General features: G+C 40.7%; 1 long non-coding RNA gene across 3 annotated transcripts in view; it reads left to right on the top strand.

Moving 5' to 3' along the window:
* Positions 1 to 4,456: 4,456 nt before the first annotated feature.
* The window catches only part of LOC115351707, a 55,670-nt gene continuing 38,679 nt past the window's right edge, over positions 4,457 to 21,447 (top strand). For all 3 annotated transcript variants that reach the window (XR_003926872.1, XR_003926870.1, XR_003926871.1), the window contains exons 1-2: positions 4,457 to 4,634; positions 4,746 to 4,868. This is a non-coding gene — a long non-coding RNA (uncharacterized LOC115351707). The remainder of the gene's footprint in view (positions 4,635 to 4,745; positions 4,869 to 21,447) is intronic.

Here is a 21,447-nt window from a genome sequence, read left to right as displayed (position 1 = left end):
GTTCTATTATTTTCCAACAAATGCCACCAAGATTCAGCAAACATTCGGTAGCTTTCATTTTGTAGATTAAAATTGTAGATAGCAGATAGTGATACGCTTGAGATCCTATAATAGAAAATAGATTTCACCATAACTTCTTAAAAAGCTGCTTGTCTGCAGTTAATCCAAAGAAAAATGTGTTGTTAAAATCAGTCGTGAACATTTTTTATATTAATTTTGTATACTGTATATTTCATTCTTACAATATCTAATAAACAACAGGAATTTTGTTACAAATAATTTTGCTGTCATTGTTAAAGCAGCTTACTGTTGTGATTCAACACGGTGTTTACTAATTTGTTTTTCAGCAGTGCACATGGTTAATTTTAGTGTTTGCTGCTATCACTAGTACTAATGATCTAATACTAAATCAAGGAAGACCTGCATATGGGTTTTTGAAAATCTGCATCTTTTTGATTCTATCAGAGTTTACTTTCATCCTTAGAAATGCAAAATTCAATTATGTCATTTTATTCAAAACAGAAATTGGAAAACTGTTGCTCATCAAAGTATAACAACAAATTTCTGACACTGTCAGAGAGGCTGTTTGTTCTGGAAAAACAGGAAAAAAGAAGGGTAAATTTCTGCACATTTCCTTTTCACAGCTTTTTCCTAAACTGGCCCTCAGGATTGACTGCAATGAGTAGACTGTGTTTTGATTAAGTGTAGACATTTTGTTATAATACAGTTGTTGTGTAGTGATGATTACCCTTCAGTACTTAGGGCCAGAAAAGTCGTTAAGATCTAACTGTGATATGTGCAGTCCCTACCCATTTAGTAAGACATGTTCCTTGTTCAAAGACATCTTCTAAATCATGAGAAAGCACAGAGTCTGGGAGGAGTGCATCCTTTGGAAAACCATGGATTGAGGAGCAGAAAAAAAAAGCTGTTTACAAGACATTAAGCAGACGTAAGTCCTTGAAGCCTAAAATTCAAGCTTTGGCATTTGCAAAGGTGAAGTTAACCCTCCCTGAGTACCAGCTGGCAGATGCTATCCTAGAGGGTAGGAATTAATAAGAAGAGCTGTTTCTTTTGCTCTCAAGCAAGATGCATTTGCTGTGAAGTGCCAGCTACCACCATGAGGGACAGGATTAGAGCAGGAATTAGGCCAGCCGCCATGTTTCCATCGGCTGCGGTGTGATCCCTCCTCTTGCCACTTGAGCTAATGGCAAAGCACTCATTGCTTCCAGCAACACGAGGCAGTTACTCTGAAAACCAGTCGAGATCCAAACTTTCAGCTCTTGGTTGAAGAGCAAAGTTAGTACTGGCAGTAAGAGTAGAAAGCAGACTGTAGTGTATCCAGTAACCATAATTAAACACTGCTGCTGCTTCTACTTCAGGAGTAAAATAATAAACATTGTGTTAAGTCCCTACTTCTGATTTTATAAACATTAGGCTTATGCTGAGAGAAACAAGGGGAAAGATCCAAACTGCCTATGGCTTGACACGGGAAGCTACTTTTATCTCTGCCTCTGTGTTAAATTCCTTCACGGATGCTTAGCCTGTCTGCCTGTGGTTAGGTCAAAGAAACCTGGGCCCTTACAATGTATTTACCTTGCACTGTGTTCGCACAAAGCAGCTCAGCTGGAAAAAGATTTTGCCGTATTTGTACTTCCACATCTTTGGAAACCAAAGGGACCTCAATGAGCTGTGGGTTTCATCCGACCCTCCCATGCGGGAGACACTTGGACTGTAAAAATATCTGAGTCAATACAGCTTTACTTCATTACTAGGAAGTTGTCTTTTGCTTGATTATATAGGTCTAATACAAAGGGTGTACAGCACTGAAGCTATGCTCTTTATAATCCATGCATTTTACTATTGCAACCTTGTTTGTGTCTTTATTACCCATAAAGGCATATGTGCACTTGGAGCTAATGGAATACCAGAGCCTTTATGTAAGTTCTCATAGTGGCAAAAGTTAAATCCTGCATTCAGCACATAAAACTAGTCACTGGAGGGAAACTAGCTTTCTAAAAGCATTGCTGCCATGACACGCTCTGTTGTTATGGTTGCTCCTGTTGCAGCAGCGCACTGTGCATGGTTCAGAGACAAAACCATGACTGGATCCTTCACTGAAGATTTCTTGCAGTATTTTGTGGAAGAAGAGTGCTTCCTAGGAAAAAAAAAAAAAGAAAAGAAAAACCTGGTTTTAGAAGCCCAAGAGAACAAAAAAGCTGCCTATTTGGCAGCTTCTAGGTAGTCTTTTGGAGAGCCACCTCAGCTGGGTGACTGCTGGAGCAGCAACCAGCACGAAGGCCGGAGCAGGGAGACTTTGCTCCCACACAAGCACAGGGATAGGGCAGGAGAAAACACCTGTGCTCCTGCTGCCCCTCGGAGGGGAAGCCTGAAGGGGTTAAGGAGAGGCCTCCTCCCCTCCCTCCAGCTAAAAAGCCAATTTGCACCAGCTGAAGCCTGTTTCTGTGGGGCAATGAAGGTAGAAGTGGCGGTGCTGGTGCTGGGTGGGGTGTCTGGGCCTACAAGCAGCATGGCGGGGGGGGGGGGGGGGGGGGGGGACGGACGGACGGACAGACAGACAGACAGACAGTGTGTGTGGTGAGTGCTGTTTCCCTGAACTAGCTCCTTATTTTAGAAGAGAGGAATGGCCAGTTGATATGGGGTCTGTGGGCTGTAAAATGAGGGGCCTTAGAGGCTCTGGTAGAGGTCTTTAATCTTTCCCTTGTGCCTATCTCAGTGTGGCTGTGAGAGATTTGTAAAGGTAATCTTTTACTCTGTAAAAGCTGTTTTCTGGGTGGTGAAAGCAGCAAAGAAATAAATAAAAATACTGGTGGTGGTGGTGGAACACTTGGTGCTCGTACAACCATGTTGAATGAGCTCTTCAGGCTCTGCTGGGAGAGGTGGCTCTTGGGTGGAAAGCAGACCTGCCTCACTTCTGTAAATCTGAAACTATGGTGATCACTAGGGGAAAACACACCTACTAATGTCCTCTAGTTTTTTGGGGTTTTGTTGCCTTCAAGGCTATCTGTAGAAATGGACTGCTAGAGGCTGATTAATTGAGATCAAACTCAAAAATTGTGCTTAGGTGATTCATCTAAACAAATGCTGTTGGTGCTCTTCTGGCAGACATCTTGTGACTGCTGCTCTGCAGGGCTGAGTGTGTTGTAAAGTTGTTTATCCTGGATAAAAGAAACCAGATTTGAAAAATTCTCTTCAGAAGGTAGAGAGACTGAGTAATTCGGGGAGTTGGGGGAATAGGTATATGATAAAAGTGGGCAGGAATAGTTTTCTCCTTGATGTCTAACATCACAGTAAATAACTTTTTTTGTTTAATGTGAATGAAAATGCTGTGGGAGTAAAACCCTGACCTTCTTGAAACTGAGGCCTGTTTCAAGGCCTCTTCACAAGTCCTGAAACTTTACTCCACGCCCGAAGGTCACGTTCTCCTTACATTTGTTTGCACGTGTGGAGTTTCTCCACAAAAGTGATTCTTAATGTAGGTACAGAAACATCATAGGCTTGTATCTTGTTAAAACTAGGATTTAAAAATCTTCCCAATGCTGGATTGTTTTCCATCTTTGAATAAAATATTTAGCAATTTGAGTACGGAAACATTGCTAATTTGTTATGGTGCTGATTGCTCATTGTTATCTCCTTTAAAAAAAACACTTTACTTGTGTTACCTCAAGCAAGCTTAGCCAGCCACGATTCACAGGAAAATAGAAATGATTTGGCAGCTGGAGCCCTCAGTGTGATGGGTATTGGCCATTAAGAAAGGCCTTTAAAAAGAAATATAGTAATATCAATTGCGCTATCAAAACTCTCACTGTCTGGTTATTAGTACATGATCTGGTCTTGGGATAACAGCCTCTCAAATAATTCTTCCTCTAATTAGCGATAGTGCTGCCTGGTGGTTTGGTAAATTAATCTGAAATATTGGCATCTGTTGGTCTGCAGCTTAATGCAAACTATTAGTCACAAGTTAAATAACTTGCATCTCCTCAGATGGCCTCTCAAGTATGCAGTCCATGAAGTCAGACCAAAATAATTAAAAAAATGTTGTCCTCATTCTTATCTCTGCCCACACCATCATCTTTCTCCCCAGTGCAACTGGCTAGCCATGAATAATTAAAATGAAGTAACAGCTGCTATGCAGATGGTGATTTTTTGGAAAAATCCCCTCTCAGTTTGATGAAGACATATAACCTCTTTAGAAATAGCACCTGACAGACAGCCATCCCCTCAGGTCTGCTTTCTGTATGGACTTTTGACCAAGGCTTTGATGATGTCAACTCACTTTAGCCATTTAAAACAGATATCCGAATTAACTCGGGTGTCGAGGCTCCATCCATCACCAAAGAAAGAGAGGTGCATCCAGAGAGTGACTCATCCCATCCTAAAATAAGTGTCTAAGATAGATGTGATGAATCATCCTCCAGATGTATCATCTTTCCTTTTCACTGTAGAGAGAACCTGGATAGCAAGATGTGGTTAGGCACCTCGTTTTTAGGTTGTTAAAATTAGTTGGAATGAAATTCACCCTTAATGGTTAAAGATATGTCAACAGGCTCAAAAGTCAGCTAGTCTGATAGTGTATATTGCATCTTATCCGACCTCCTCATATGAGGTGATTAATGGTAATATTTGATTTGCATGAAGCTGAATGTAATGTGTCTTGTACAGTTTTTCCTGTATGTCTTAAAGTATACTCATTTCGTATGACAGCTAAACTATCCCTGTATCTCTAGAGCTGAAGAAAGACGTTGTCATCAGGCAACTCTTCAAGATAGAAAAGCGCAACTGAATTTGGGAAGATACAATGCGTTTATTGCCATGACAAGGTGTTATATTAGTGGGAAAAGATTTATAAGGTGAGTGAATTTTGAAGTACTTCTATTTTATAGACCTTTTATTGTGTAAGTGTTGGCTCAAGTCTTGCAGGTGATTTGCGATCTTGCTTTCTAAGCTTTTGGCTTCCAAGATCTTTAAGGTAATGCAGTTCTTCAGAATGTTATGATACCCACCTATGAAATATCTTTGTGCTTTAGCTCTTTAGAGTGTCTGGAGTTGAGTTCAAGGCAGCAGAGAGGCTTTTAAACACACAGGCCTTTCCCAACTGTTTGATTTTTTTATACGATTGCCCAGGAGCAGATTCTGACCTCAGTTAATATACTTGAAAGGAACATCAGATTTGGTGTTTGGTTTTTCTCAAGACTGATATTAGTTCATGAATTGAGTATGTGAGATTTGTCCAATATGTGCCTTGTGTAGTAGAAGGTTGGAAAGAAAAAAAAATATAGCAGAGCACTTTAATAAAATTTCTTTTTGATTAATAATGCAGAAGTCTGATCTTAAGCATGAAATATCAAAGGCGGAATAGCTGGAGTATTGCCTAATGTTGAGAGCATGCCTGTTCTTGATCTCTGTTCTTAATCCCCCAACTGTCTTTTCTGGACCATATTCCATGTTGAGCTCCACATTGATGTTTTATTTTACTAAATAGGGGGAAAAGCAGAGAAGGACCTTCTGAGACGAGGGCATCAAGGTGCCTAATAGGCCTGATCTCTAACCTGGCTGTATGCAGGGTGGTGTCCTTTGATTGTAAAACAGGAGCGTCACTAATAATGTGGTCCTCTACTTCCTATCTGTAGAAGATAGCTGCTATATTTCCTTTTTTTTTTTTTTTTTCCTCCTCAAAGAACCCCACCCTGCCCAAGCAAAGCTATTTCCACAAGTGGCAAAAGTTAGCTGTATGACAACTAATCACTAAAGCCAAGTGTTCTTGTTAAATATTGCTGGAGTGATTAGATACTAGATAACACAGTCAGTAGCACATGAAGATCATTTTGTATTGGAATTGTAGCTTGTATAGCCCAGCATTCCGTTTCCAACCTCTTGCTCCTGAGGAAACTGCAAGAAGGGGGAAGTTTTAGATTAGTGTTTTCAGAATAAAAAAGGCGATTTAGAATTTTGCGTGCAAAACTGGCATTTTTAGGCAAATATACCGACAGGCTGTCCAACACTAATAGCAAAGTCCCCCATCTCTTATGAATCATAAAAAAAACTTTCAATGATTATTTGCTTGCAATTAATTGCACAGGCCAATTGGATGCTGTGAGGAAACACATGGCTTCACAGTTCGGTGGTTTTCAGTTTATGGGAGAGGAATAGGCCCTGTCTGTTGGTACCATTTATTGTTACATGCGGGTTCACCATAACCCTCTTTAAGGCCATGTTGTATGCACGCAGCTAGAGCGCACTGGAAGCAGATTTTGCTGATGCAGTGTTTATGCTCAGTTTGGTAAATAGTTTCCCCTCACCTCTACTTTTTTCAGGCTCCACACCTGGAAATCCCCTTGGCCTCTTCCAGTGTTATTGTTTAAAATAGCGGTTGTTTAAAAGCATTTTTCCACTGGCAGTCTGACAGGATTGCAGTAGTACCACCTGGGGCAGGACCAACCTTGTGGAGAATGGAGGATGAGTTCATATTGCACTCCTGCTTATGTATTTTCCTGGAACTCCAAGTTCTCCAGATGAAAACTTTTTAGAAGAAAACTGGGGCCTGACAAAAGGGCTGGCTTAAAAAACAAATAAATCCTTATTGTATCTGCTTGGTATAACTTTAAGTGGAAAAACCCCTTCACTTTTAGTTAAAATCCCTAAAATGTTAAAAGCAGTTTTCTGGCAACCTTCTTATTTTCAAGTATTTTATTGGAATATCAGCATTTTCGATCCTGTCCCTCATCCTTTTCTCTTCCCCTCTGGAAGAGGGGGAGAAAGGACATGAGGGATGAGATTTTTGAGGAAAACTTTTAGAATTTTATCTCTTCAAATTGGACTGGCAAGCCCAATTCTCATGAAGTTGTTTTTCAGGGGAAAGTGGGAATCAGTACCTAAAGGGCCTATTGTGAGTTTCAGTATTAGAGGGGAGGGGAAAAAAAAAACCCTCTCTTGATAATGGAGTTAAAATGATGTATTCTGTGGTTATGTTGATAGCAATGGGCTTGAGTGCAGCCCTTGGTGTAGTATCAATATAGGTTTGCCACGTGTCTCCAGACCCCACTGCCTGTGCGTTTTGCTGGTGATGCCAGGAGAGGGTCAGAGCAAGCCAAAAAGGCAAGGGCTGAAGACTGCTGCTGTTTTCCCTAGCAAATGCCTGTGGGATTTTTGATGAAGGTTTCTGGCTCTGTGAATTATTTCGGATGTGGATGTGTCCATGCTCTCTCAGGGCTGCAGTTTCGCCTTGTCTGAAGGCAGTGATGGAGACATAGCGGCTGCACAGGGCCACAAAGTTCGTTACCTGTTACAGCTTGGCTGTGAAGCTTTGGGCTGCCCACCAAAATAAAGAGTTGTAGATCACAGTTAATGCAAGGATGCAATTTCTGTGATGTTACAGTATCAGGAACTGGTATTTCATTACCAGGTCTCTCTCCTGTTTTTTTGGTTTTTTTTAAGAAGAAATACTCTGCAAACCCGTACTTAAAGGAAAATTTTGCAAATACTGTTCTGCTTAAAAAATACAGTTTTAGCAGTTTACCATATTTTTTTAGTAGTAGTTGCTCTTCTATCTTATCCATGTGTTGTGGGGCTAAAGAAGGAGTATGGGGCCTTCAGGTAGCTCTAGTAATGGGAGTCTTGTAATTTTGTACAATAGGCATGAAATGAAAGAAAATATAACCTACTGCCCTATAAATACAGTACTTAAGCTGATCTCTGGAATGAAATTCACAGCACTATTGCACATTTGTTTCTTGGCTCCATGACTGGAGGAGAAGGGGGGAAGGGAAGTTAGCGTTTTTGGGGTTTAGATTTGGCCGTATTGTAGCACTCCTAAATCTTCTGTCAACACTGGCGTGACGTTGCATTCATTAAAAATGCACGACCTTTTTAAACATCCATCTGTTATATAAATAAAAATAATGCAGCCCTATATTTTTATGGTATGTTAATCCTGCGTGGCCATGGTCTAATTATCAAATGATTTCATGCTACCCTGGTGGCAGGCAACGTCCAGACCACTGAACACTTGCTATGGATCTCTTATTAAATCCCTCTTGCACAGTTTCATTCATAAATTTACCATGGCTTTTAAAACAAAATAGTTTGGTGCTTATACAGCAATATCAAATAAGAGCAGTGTGTTTCCAGAATGCAGCAACATTTTTCAGATGCTCCACTTCATGCATGACTGAATAATTGGTGGCAAACTCCATTATTGCCTTCTTTTACCTTGAGTGGAAGCTATGCCACCAGTAGGTAGTGCATGCTAGTTGTGCTCAAAGACAAGATGCCCTGGGCGTAACCTGTCCATGCCTTTGTGGAGCTTGAATATTCTGCTCTCTACACCAAGCTTCATTTTGCCAACGCGTGTCCTAAGTTGGGTATCAACGCTCCTGATCCACAACCATTTCCCTGCTCCATTCTGGCCATGTTGGAGCTAGCACGGAGGTGCTGGGGTGCTCACAGCTCTTGCCGCCTCTGATGTTCCTCCAGCAGTACCCTGTGTCAGCTCCCAAGAGAGACAGGGTGCCTTAGACCTTTGGAAACATGCCATGTTACACTTGGAGAGCCAAAAAAAAAAAAAAAATTTGCATTTTTGTTTGTTACATTATTAATTTAACTTTGGGAAGACTTAGAAAGTTACTTGGTGGAAGTGGCTAGTGGAAGTTCTTGCTTATTTCCCTAGGGCCATTTTTTACCTTTGAATTCAGTGCAAAGGGCTTATTCCCAAGTGACCATGCAATTAACTCCATTAACAATGGAATGATTAAAAACAGAATTGAAGTATTTGTCCAGATTTAACTTAGACTGCAATTTACCCTAAACAACTTCATGCCATCTGTGCCAACTTAGTGCCATCTGGTCTTTTTATGAGAGACAATTTGCAGCTTAACAAGAAGCCTTCCTTTTGTCTTGTGACTTGGAGTGCTCTGGTAGTATCGCTTTCTCTGGGCTTGCACCATCCCCCACTGTTTTTTAAGGCAGTAGGTATCCCATAGATCCATTTCTCTTGATCTGTAGCTTCAGTGAAGCACTACTGGAGTGGAATTGAATAGAATTGTTTCTACCATTGTGTGAGGACTGGTGGAGAGCCAGTTAGCTGGTTACAAGTCATGGTCGTGACAAAGATGAGCCCGTGACCCATGGAGGGCAGATTGAAGCACTGGTGGTAGCAAACAGCACCAGTGTGCAGGTAGCTGGGGCTGCTGCAGAGGGGGCAGGGGATGGGATGGAGAGAGAGAGATGCCTTGTGACTGTGAATTTGGATTAATTTCTCATCCTTGCCGCATTTGTTTCTTTTGCTTGATGAAAGATTTGTCACTTCTAGTACTTCCATATTCTAGTTCAAGCCACCTTGCACAGACCAAAATATTTTTATCAGCCTTTTATGTTTGCCCAAAACTGCTTCAAGTAATAATGAGACAGTGCCACAGGAGTGATTTGCACCCATATGTTACCAGCATCCCTGGCCTCCTGCTAAAGTTTAATGAAGTAATTTTGCTCTCCTCTGACACAGCTAATTCTGATTTAAGTATTTGTAATAAGTTGGAAATTTCAATGAGTTGTGCTCTTACTTGCTGAAATATGCGATGTGCTCATTGCTTACAGAATCTGTTTTTGTTAACATGTCATCTGAAGTTCAAAGTAGTTGAAGATGTTTGCAGCATACTCTTTAAATTAAGATATGGCTATTTGCTGTGTAAGAAAATCCTTATACAGAGCATTTTAAGAAGTGTTTGTTGGATGTGGAATTTGGGCAAAATTTCTTCTAAATAATTTGAATAAAAGGTGCCTGGGGACTTCCAGGGTGCCAGCCTGTGCCAATATTCAAGCCACTTCCCAGTTGTCTTGCTGCAAGCAGTGGGTTTGCATAAACCATGTGCCATGTCCCCAGGTGGCTGGACTGCCATTGTCAGCAGAGGTTAGAAAAGCACAGACAAGGCAGAGTGCCACGTTGGGGCATCACATACACATATAAAAAAGGGGTATATTTTCTATTTTAATTTTTTATTTAATCTCTTTTGTGGGTTGTCTCAAAGCTGTGGCAATACAGATGGTAATGAAAAAGCCCCCAGTAATCAGAGCAGCCTGCCTTGTCACTGCCAGCTTTCTCTGCTTCTGTCTGCCCCAAACCTGCCTCTTTCCCTCTTCTTCCTCTCAGGTGGTTTGTTTTCTTCATGGTCCAGCTGGCATGTCTGAGGTACAGGATGGTGGAGTGTGGCAGACCTGGGATTGCCTGAACTGGGGTGTGGGGAAACAACTATATCTGGGCAAACTAGGTGAATTTTTACAGGCTAAAGGGACTATCTTTGTGCTCAGGCTGGTCCTTGCCATGTTTCTGTTCCAAAGCCTGTAAGTACTAGAAACTCCCAGGCAAATGACTCCACAGACATATATATCTTTTAGTTATAGGTACAAGCAAATAACTGTTTCAGCTGAGATCTTCAATAGCACACATAGCAAACTTGAAGAGGAATATGTCCATTACAGAAAACTTCTGTCCAAATTATTTGCTTGTCAAAACCATAAACTTCCAAAATTAGGATTTTTACAAGTAAGAGTTCTGGGTAAATTATTGGGGGTGGGTTGCTGCTACCAGCTCTAGGAAATAATAATAATGCATGGAGGGTTAATGGCTGTGCAGCTGAAATGTGTTACTTGCTCTCCAGCAAGTTAAGTAGTGGTGGAAGGGAGCAGCAGGAGCAAGTGCCAGCACCTGTGGCTAAGTTAGCCTGGTACTTCCAGTAAACAGGTAACTGAAAATGGTTTCACTTATTTGATGTTCTGGTCGTACTTGAAGTGTGTATATACTCTGTATACTCTGTGTGTGTATATTATATATGTATACAATGGAAATGTGGTAATGTGGTATTGGTGGCCAACAAACTCAGTGGTCACAGATGTTTTGTCTTTATACCTGTTGAATATTCCATTAAACCACCTTTAATTTTATATATGTCTGTTTGTGAAAGTGGGTAAAATCAGATATTACTGTATAATATGTGTAGTAGTAGGGTTTTTTATTCAAAGCACTGGTTACTAATCAGATTTTCAGTTCACTGACCTTGTCACTTCTCTGCTGATTTTCGAGATGTTAGGAATATTTTCCAAATGGCCAAATCTCATATTTAAAATTCTAATGTATTTTACATAACATAAGAGGGTTTTAGTACCAGAAAAATTCCATTTTCCTCAGTCCAGTTTCAGGTTCCTAACCTGATTTTCTGGGCTTAATCCTCTTCCTGTTGAAATCAATAAGTACATTGTAATATAATGATTCACGTTCAAGGTTCAACCATAGAAAATTAAGGCTACATGCTGATTTTACTGCCATTGTTGAAAGATGATCTCTTAAAATGTGTAAAAGCACAATAAACTCTTTAACTCCTTCAGCCCTATTCTTTTTTTTCTCTTCAGAGGGTCTAAACACTTAAAAATGGATCTTTGAGACCTAATGATGGCAATGAGATATAAGCTGAGAGATGCTATTTAGATAGAAATATTTTTTGTGGTTTTAAATGCTTTGTGGTGGGTCAGTCGCTGGACAATGTGGAGCTTGACACAAGATGCCAGGAAAACCATGATCTACTCTGCGCACCTTTCCTGATGCTTGACTGTCATTTTATATTTGCCACACAAAAAATAAGGATGTTTTAGAAAACTCCAACACTTTCTTTGATATCTGTAGGTGAAAAAGCATCCAAGTTGGCATGGTTTTGTTCCTTATATTTCTAAAAACTGCAATTGCTCAGTTTAGTAATGCTATCTTCTTTCCTTAACTAATGGACGTTAAGTAAGACTGAAAGGACATAAAAAGCAAGTGGGGCATATTTTATTGTTTTAACATAAAACAATATAATTAACACTATGGAAGTGTGAGCTTTGATTTTTTTAACTCTTTGAGAGCTGTGTAAAAGAAGCCCCAGTTGATCTGTCTTGTTGAAATGTACTGGATGTGCTGTGAAAGTTTGGGATGCCCTGTTGTCATTGAACAGCCTGGCAGCATCTCGCATGCTTTGCACAAAGGGCCCGTGGTTAAGAGGGTCCTGACTGATGTTCGTAGCAGTGGTGTGACTGCGTCTCAAAAGGTGAATGTTTCGAAATGGGCTTCAGGGTATGCTTCAGGCTGTCTTCAAATGGCTTTTCTGGAAGTGATAAGTGCCACCTTCTCTGCTCTGCTGCATCATGCCGTTGCTATAACCATGGGGAAAGCAGAAGGGTGAATTCTGCCTTTGGCTTCCCCAGTTGGAGTGTGGGGGACACTGGGGGGGCTCTGCTCCCTGTGAGCCCACATGAAGAGCCTCTACCACTGCTTTCCACCAGAGCTGCCTGTGCAGGTCATAAACATCCTGATGCTGTGTGGCTCCTTCCTGGGAATAAAAGTCATATGTCCTATAGCTGCTTCTCCCTAAATATGAAACTGCCTATTAATGAAATAAATGCACCTGAAGGATGAACTTCAGGCTCTTTGGCATCCCAGTTGAACAACTCTGTTTTCTTCTTACCTCCAAAGTCTCTAGGAAAGGAAAAAAAATTAATCTCCATCTCCTCCCTCTTCCCCACCCCACAAGACTTTCTGAGGAAGCCAAACCCTTCCCATTATAGGTTTCCAGTCTCATTCAGGCACAGTGATTTCCCCACAGCCACTGAGCTCTTGTGTCCCTTTCTGGCTCAGGTGGAGGAAATGCTGTGTTCCCTGCCAAAATACAGCCTTTTTCCCATCCTGCAGGAGGGCATTCTGGCCCTCTCCCTTCTTTTGGGACCCCATAAGGACACACAGATATCTGGACAGGGGAGTCTGTGCCAGCTGTTTGGGGGGCCCTTTCTTGTGCAGGAGGACAGGGAAAACTGAGAGTATGCTTTCACGTGTTCCAGCTGACAGGATTATATGCTCTTGTTTCCTCAGATGCATGTTTTTTCTAGCACACAGGCTTGTGGAAAGCTGTTGACTGATCAATTAATATTTCTAGCACTAGTGGAACCATGTCTTTTTAGAAGTGTAGTATTCGGAAAAACTTAGGCTGAAAACGTATGGTACAAAGCAGACTTTGTTTGGGTGTCCCTATTGATTCCAGTTCAAATGTATCCATTCTAGCATAAGATACTACTTTTCTTTTTTCCTAATCTCCTGACCCACCAGGAAAGGATTGCCAGGTTGCAGGTACTCTCCTCCCCATCCTCAGATGCTGGTTTGTACTAAATCAGTAAGGATTAGACTTTTTTTGGTGGACAAACAATGGCTGATCCATGTTAGATCACTGAAACTTCACTGAGGAGAAAAAGTCTTAAAAAGGTAAAAGCCAGAATAGGATACAGCTTCTTTTCCCTGTAGGTGTGTCCTCCTCTGCTGGTAGAAGAAAGGAGTTGGCAGTTTTGGCAAGGGTGGTGGGTATGTGTGCACCAGGTCAGAAGATACTGGTGTTCCATACTTTCCAGTAAAAGAAACTGTTACAAAGAAATGCTAGCAGGGCTGGCAGCTCCCAGTGTCTTGGACTTCTCTAAATGCTGTAGCAGAAAGCAGTGATGAGAAAAGTTGGAGATTTTTCTCTAGCTCATATGAATATGTGAAGAATACTAGTACAAATGTGTTCATTTCTTTGTCTCTTTAAAAAAACAAAACAACAACAAAAAATATCTGGTCTATTTTCTCCTTGGTTGCCAGATTGTTTTTTGTGATCTCTTAAGACTGAGACATATATAGCCTACAGACAGCCCTCAGATGCTGAGAGGGAGGACTGTGATGAAATGAAAACAGGTTGAGAATCTAATTTCAGAGGCATCACTGACATTTTATTTTCAAATATGCCTTGAAGCTCGTAACTTACTACTATAACAAAGAGTGGTGGTTTGTTCTTCTTTCCAGGATTTCTTTCTTTGACAGATAATGATTCTGGCTTGTTTGGTAAAAGTGGAAGGAAGATTGTTTCAAGGAGCTGGTGTTGGTACTTTGCTTTCTGGACCAGAGCAAATTGACTTATTTTTAGACTGGTCTTGATGTGGCTGTGGGCTGCCAGTACACTTCAGGAATTTGTGTTGCATAGTTTTCCCAGCAATATCTAACCCTTGACTTACTTCTAGAACTGTAATACAATATACATCCCAGATAAAAGCATCACAGTGGTAATGCTACTTGGAATCAGAGTGAAAGTTTTGGAACAAATGGAAACACTTCTTAGAAAGATGCTACAGCTTGTACGTGCAAAAGCTTTGATGAATTAATATATGTAGTGATATCCTTACTTCTATTAGATAAGATCTTGAAACTATGAGATATATGTAAATAGCTCAAAGTTGTTGGTACCAAGTATTGTGAACTGAAGGGTGGCCTAAAAATTAAATACAGGATTATCTGGATCTAGGAAGTGTTTGGCTCTAGACGTAACAGCCAACGTATTGCCAAACCACATCATGCCATTGAACGTGGAGGGTCATAGTACTTTTATCAGGGCAGCTTATGATTAAGAATGTTGAAAATCACTTGAGGGCTTTTTCCATTGGTAAGAAGCTGAGTGTCTTTTTTTTTTTTTAAAAAAAAAAAAAGCAAGCTGTTATTAATTTTTGCCTTGACAGCTGGAATCTGATTGCTGAGTTTGCTGAGGATATTGCTGGTGGTTTTTCTGCATGTAAAAAATGTCTCCCTAAATATATTCTGTATTTGTTGGATCTACACATGAGATCCTAGCTGTCTTAAAAAAATCTGACTTGTTAATATGCACACTAAGAGGGATGCCTCATATGAACTTATGTTCAATTTTACAGCTTGTAGAAATTTTGAAAGACTTCATTTTGGATCAACTCAGGGGTAAACTCTAAAAAATTTTGAGAATTGCCATCAATCCAGCACTGCCACATGAGTCAGGGCCTCTGCGTTCATGGTGCCTTCTGCCATTTGGGCAGGTTCCCTGCCTGATACAGATTGGTTTAGTACCTGGGAACTGCAGTGAAAGGTAGTGCTGCACCTTGCCTAGTCCAAAGCTGTGCGCTGAAGCCACAAGGTAGCCATTTAACTGCTAGTGGCAAGAGTATACTGCCATCAGGCCTATTAAACATGCTGGACGGCATGTCTACTGGAGCACTGCAGCAGCAGGACAGCTGGGCTTAACAAAGAAGTAACTCTTAAAAATGATTTTGAGGAAACAGTTATTGGTCACAGTGTTTTTTAGTATTTTTTCACTTGCATGTTGTCTCTTATGGTCCAGGTTTTTGATTGACATGTGTTTCCAAACTTCTTAACTGGCATCCAGTTACAAATGAAGAGTTGAAGAATGCATGAAATTTCTACTTGAGTCCTACCTGAAGTTAGACTGAACACACATTTTTAGGTGCACAAATGTTTGCATCATTGATGTTAAAACAGAGAACTCTCTATGAGGGGTCCCATTAAGCTCCCTTTCTATTTTTTTCATTCTTGTTTTAGCTTCATTACTTGCATAGATGTTTCATAAAACAAATGTGTTTGTGTGTGTTAAATATGTCAACCTCTCATCTATTGTGATGCTTTAAATAGAGAGGAGAAGAACTTTGAGGGGGGTGAGCCAAGACCTCTGCTGCTGGAAATGGATAGGGCTTCTCTGAGGCTATTTGCAGTAGCAGAGAATTTGCTGTAGTGTCAAAGTGCAGGTATTGGCTTTAGAGCAGGAGTCAAGAGGTAGTACACTGATCTCAGCCAGAGGGAGGTTAACGTTTTTATGTGAAGCACATGTAAAAAGCCTCTTCATATTGAAAATGTTTGCATTAATGGAAAGCATAAAAGGAGAAAAATAGAAGACTAAAAGAATGAATTTTAAATAGCCAGAATGCTGTTATGTCTTGAAGGTCCATCTAGTTATGTTTTCATTATTACTTAGATTCGTGAAAAGCTAGTAGTCTCATTGGACCTGTATCAATGGCTTTGTCTTTGCCTGTCCCTTGACTGGTTCCTCACCTGATGCTGAACAGCAGTCAGCTGATGACCGTGTTCACTGCCTGCATTTAGATTTATTTCTGTAGTTGTGTTGCTGAAGTGATGCTTACAAGTTTAGAGTTGGAAATGTTTATTTGGATTGCCTTTGGCTTTAATGATGCTCCTTCTGCTCCTGTAGTTCCTCTTGTAAATGCCAGGATTAAGTACACCGAGAGCCAAGACTGATGCTTGGCATAATTACTACAGAGATTGTTCAATAAGGGTGGTGGAAGACCTGTGAGAAGTTACTGTAGCGGAATCCAAAAAGGGGAATGTGACAAAGAGGGGCTAGAGTCCCCAGTTTCGTGTGCCCACAGCCCCAAGAGGTGTATGTTGTCCCCTGAGTACAGGTAGCTAGTAGCAGACATAATTCATGAGGGAAAACTATAAAAGCAGTAGTCAAGGAAACCAGCCTGTGAGTGTAGACTGATGGACCATCCAAAAAAATTAGTACTAGAAAGAAGTGACTGGTGATATCAAAACAGTCTCCATTACTGAGTTTATAAATACTTCTAGTAAATAAGAGGTTAATAACTCTGTTTGCAGTAAGAAAAGACCCCTGCCCTAGGATACACACACTTCACTGTACCCAGATAATCCCTGGAGCAAGGAGGTTTAAGGTAATTTGTGGTGCAGCTGTCCTTTTCTGGAACATGAGCAAATTCTCCTGCACATGGTCAGCTGCAAGAACAAATGTCTATAGCAAATGAAAAAACAAGATGTTCAACCACAGCCTTCTGCACTTGCAAGAGGGGCACGTGAGCTGGGCTGTTCCTCCTGCCTGAATCAAACTCCATGGCACGAAAGGGTTTAGTGTGCGGCTTATGGCCAAGTGGAAGCAACGTGTCAGTGGTGAGGGAGGAATTCTGGTGATGGAAACCCGACTGATTGACATACGGTGGCTATAAAGTCATAGTAAATCTATTGTTTCGCCAGAAGGAAGCAGGATTAGAAAATGTATAATCATTACAATCCCTGCACTATACAGCATCAAGTGACAATTGCACTCCCATTGCTGGTGTGGCTCATACTTGGCTTAATCCCACCCCAGTCTGTACTTGGGCGAAATTTTCGTTTGCTCCATGTGGTTCAAGCCATAGTCACCGGGATGTTTTACCCAAGAAATACTTCTAGGGCACTGCAGAATTTAGCTCAGTAGTTTTAAGGAGATACTTCTTCTGTTGTGTGGCTGCAGAGACCCACCACGATGCAAGTGGCAAGTTTAAAAATTACTATCTGGGAACTGATTCTCAATAAAATTATTAACAAAAATCTAACTAATCAATAGAAGAAAAATTCAATTCCCTGAAAGATATCTTTTATCCAAAAAGAAGTAAAATTAAAAATAGAAAAGAATGTCATTAACAGCTGGATGCCAAACTCGCTTCTGGTCTGAGCTGTAGGAAAAAGCTGTGTTTTACAGAAGTCTGAGTGGCTTGAAGAGGGTTGAGGGGGAAATAGTATATGCAACCACACCTTCAATTCCTTACTAATCGACAAACTAAACAATTGAGTCACCCAAGTCTGCTGCATTTTTTGAACACCTCTTAAGAAATGCAAAACTGCTTCTGTATTTGTGTTATGTGTTGCCCTAAATGTAATGGTTTAGATTTCTGCAGTTCCACTTGTCTTGCAGGATAAACTTTGAATCTGTTTGACTCTCTTTGCACAGAATGCCCAAATGTTATACAGAGGTCTACATTAGCACAAATCACATTTCTGCCTCCCAAGCAGACACAATGGAGAGAAACCCTCAAGGAATTGTCTTTAGGCAGGAGAGGCCAAAGTCTCTAAAATAGATTCAGAGGTTTTTCCATAAGGTGGATGAAAATGTTTGGTAGAATATTAGAGTAGTTACATGGTGGATAAAATTGTAGTTGATGCTTTTTACAGTAGTGCGCGCTCTCTACGTTGCTCTGCATTTGACGCACACAGCGCAATCCCACCGTGACTTCTTGCTGCTACCTATGAGTTCGAATGGGAGATAGACAAGATGAAGGGATTTGGAATAAATTTTAGCAATAGTTGGGTTATTTTTCCTGAAGTGGGAAGCTGACAACACGAGCAGTGCATGATGAGTACCTCATGAAGTGATGTATGGTTTTTGTGGTTTTTGGTTTGGTTTTTTTTTTGTTTTTTTTTTTTAATTGAGTGGGAATACATGACTAGAAAATAAAGCTGCAATATCTCAATCACTTAATTTGAGATAGAGCTTGCTTTTGCATTAAATGTTGTGCTTCATGTATCTTAGCTTTGTTTTGAAGTTTATTTTTCAGTTTGGTTTGTTTTTTTTCCAGTCTGGCATTCATAGCTTGGGATAAGGAATTTCTGTTTATGTTTACTTAGAGGGCTGAATTTGATTGAGACACAGAACAACTCCTTTGTTTAAACTGGGTTATGCTGGGTATATACCAGCATAAATCTGGTCCTGAGCTTTTAGAGAAGTCACTTAGCTTCTCTCCTCCTCTTTGACCCCTCTTTAAAATGGAGGGAGGGTTACCTGCTCCACTGAGAAATTCAGTAATGGCAAGGGCTGTTGAGGTCCTTGACTGGAAGGTGGAAGGGAGGAATCAGGCTTTAAATTCATTATCCTGATAGGCACAAAAGCCCTGAAATGAATGAAATGGCAAAAAGCAGAGAGGGGGAACTGGAAATAACCATAATTCATCCTTGGGATTTTGCAAGCAGCTGAGCCCCGCTGAGGTGATGCTGGGAAGGGTTAACTCGGCAGCAGCTGGCCACCAGAGCTTGGTCCTTATCTCACTCTTATCCTCTGCTATTAACTGGCCACAATTACGGACCATATCGGTTACTGCCATCTGTTTTTTCATGAGGCGTTGGTCGGATTGCGGCCAGCAAAGGGGATTAGGGGGAGAAAGGCAGAAATGACAAAATGCTTCTGCGGCGCTGGGGCACTGCAGTGGGGTCCCGCGTGCGGCCGGTGCCTGCCACCATCCCCGACAGCTGCAGGGAATTAAGCATAAAGATAAACTGTGAAGGCTGTTTCAAAGCTGCTGTAAAGGAAATGCATTTCTGCCTGCAGTTGTAATGCAGGGGTTGTGCAGAGAGAATTAAAGTGTAAAGCGAAGGTGGGTGGTGGTGGAATGTGTGTTGGGTGATTTTTAGCTTCCAGTGTGGATTGTTATTGGTGGGGTCAAACTTCATCAGCCACAAGCAAACAGCAACAAAAAGGTGGATATTGGGTATGTTGAATAGGAGGGAAAAACAACCTCAGACTGTTGACTGAAATGCCCCTTCAACGCTTATTTTTGCACTAGTAATTGCCATCTGGGCTTTCACTAAAAGAAAAGGCATGCAAATCAGGGACTGCTTCAATCACTGAAAGGTGTGACCAGGGAAGGCAGCATATTTCAGTCCCGATTATCAATACTTTAAAGAGCAATGAGACTTTTGACAAATACTAATTTACTGCAATGCTATTTTTCTAAACTTTTCCAAATATCAGACCATCTTGCAGTAATGCGAGAAAGGAAAAATTTTCAGCATGATACCAGGGATTCAAGAATCATTATGGCTCAACAGCTGTACTTTAATTCCAAGTTTTACTAAGACCAGATTAATTAAATTATTCCAAAGTATGATGTACTGCCAAAGTAAGGCTCTCTGGATTTTATTATTTTGGCTAAATTAAATTAAGGATAATAAAGATTTTAATGTTGGAAAATTAACACAACTAATATTTAATATCCTTTCTTAATTTTTAATTAATACATGATAGTCAATATTATAAGGATTAACATCAATAGAGGAACAAATCTAATTCTTTATAACACACAAGTTAGAGGAATAACTAGAGGTGCACTGTACTTGGTAAAGCTATTCCTTTCCCTCTCTCCATCCCTGATAGGCTTGAGTAACAAATTGGGGGGGGGGGGGGGGAATAATGTAATGCCTTTTGGCTTTTTCATTATTTCAGGTCAGTTGATGCTTTTTGGATCAGGCAATGCTGTACTGATGTTCTTGACTTTTATCTGTGCTCTAGATTTGGGGTATGGGGTTTAAGTTTTGGGTGGGTTTTTTTCCTCTGTACTTGCCTAGCTTCGCTTACTCTTGGGAATAAGATGCACATGTATAAGTAAAATTAAGCTGATGTTGCAAGTCAGTGATGTTAATTTGAGATGTAAGTACCCTCTTATTCCATGTTTAAATAAGGATGGATGACTATTGTAATACTGTGTGTTAGCAAATACTGAGAAGTAATAGTTTTTTCTTTGTTATTGAGTTCTTTATCTCTGTTTTTGTTAAAAATGTCGGAAATTGTAGAAGTGATATACTCACTGGCTTCTTGGAAATTATTCTTGGTTATTCTTCTGGATGCTGCTTATGCTGTCACGTTTAGCTATTACCTGCACTTGGGTCTGGCAGCGTGACCACAGAAGTTATGTGGCAGCTCTTGGTTTGCTCATAGCTTGAAATCGGGCAACATCTAATAATGCTTTATGTGAATACAATCACTGCTGGCCCTTCCGGATACTCCTAAAACTTCTCACATATGTCATAGTACTTTCCCTGAGCAGTGATGCTTAATCCCTTGTTAACAAGTCCTCTCTTACTTCAGCCACCAGAAGAAATCTCAGGAGCTCGGGTCCTCTTACCTGCTGTGGTGCCTGCAGAGCCCCAGTGTTTTTCTCCCCTACAAATGCCAGTTTAAGCTCTGTGGCAGATGATCATTGTCCAGGGTCTGTGGCTGCCCAAAGGGTGCTGGGGGTGGTCTATGGACAGGGTAACTTTAGCAGAGTCCTTGGCAGCTTGTGCCAGGACCTGGCACGAGACCTCTTTGCTGTCCCACCTTTACCACACAGTGGTGACTTGGGATTGGTGCTGGGCTTGCCTGCCTGCAATATTTTTAACCAAAGTCGGTAATAATCTCCTACACCTTCACATCAGCTGCAATTCTTTCTTCTATACTATTCCCGGTAATTGCTGAAATAGTAAGTGTTTATTTTTATGTTGTAGAATTAAGTTATTACTGTTCCTATGCCCAAATGGGGTGTGAAGTAGCTCAACACTCATTTAGAAATGTTCAGGTAGGTTGAAAGTAACTGTTTACACCTTCCTGCATAAGTGAAAGCCTATGTTGTTGAACTCTGTTCCCTTTGGACTTATGGTTAGTCTGTCAACAGATGTCATAACGTAATGTTAACATTTTCCACCTGTTAAAATCAGTTTATTAATTTTAAAAATCTGTACCTTCTTTCCTTGACTATTTATGCAGAAGTACTAGTGCACTCTTCACTTGCCAAAAAGCACACAGAGGCATATTGGCACCATATCCCTTTACCTGCTGGAATACATATATACGTGTCCCTGTCAGAATTTTGTTCAGCAGGATTAAAAGATGTGAAAAGTAATGCACAGAAAGTTATACGATGTACACACATACATGTGTCAGGCTCCTATTGTGTTCAAGACTAAAATTCAAACTCTTCAAACATTTTTTTTATATTCACGTATTTGATCACTGCTCCCTTTATATGACTCCAGCT

The sequence above is a fragment of the Aquila chrysaetos genome, chromosome 16 (assembly GCF_900496995.4).
Source record: "Aquila chrysaetos chrysaetos chromosome 16, bAquChr1.4, whole genome shotgun sequence".
In the NCBI taxonomy this organism is placed as follows: domain Eukaryota; kingdom Metazoa; phylum Chordata; class Aves; order Accipitriformes; family Accipitridae; genus Aquila; species Aquila chrysaetos.
This window is presented reverse-complemented; position numbering and strand designations above follow the sequence as displayed.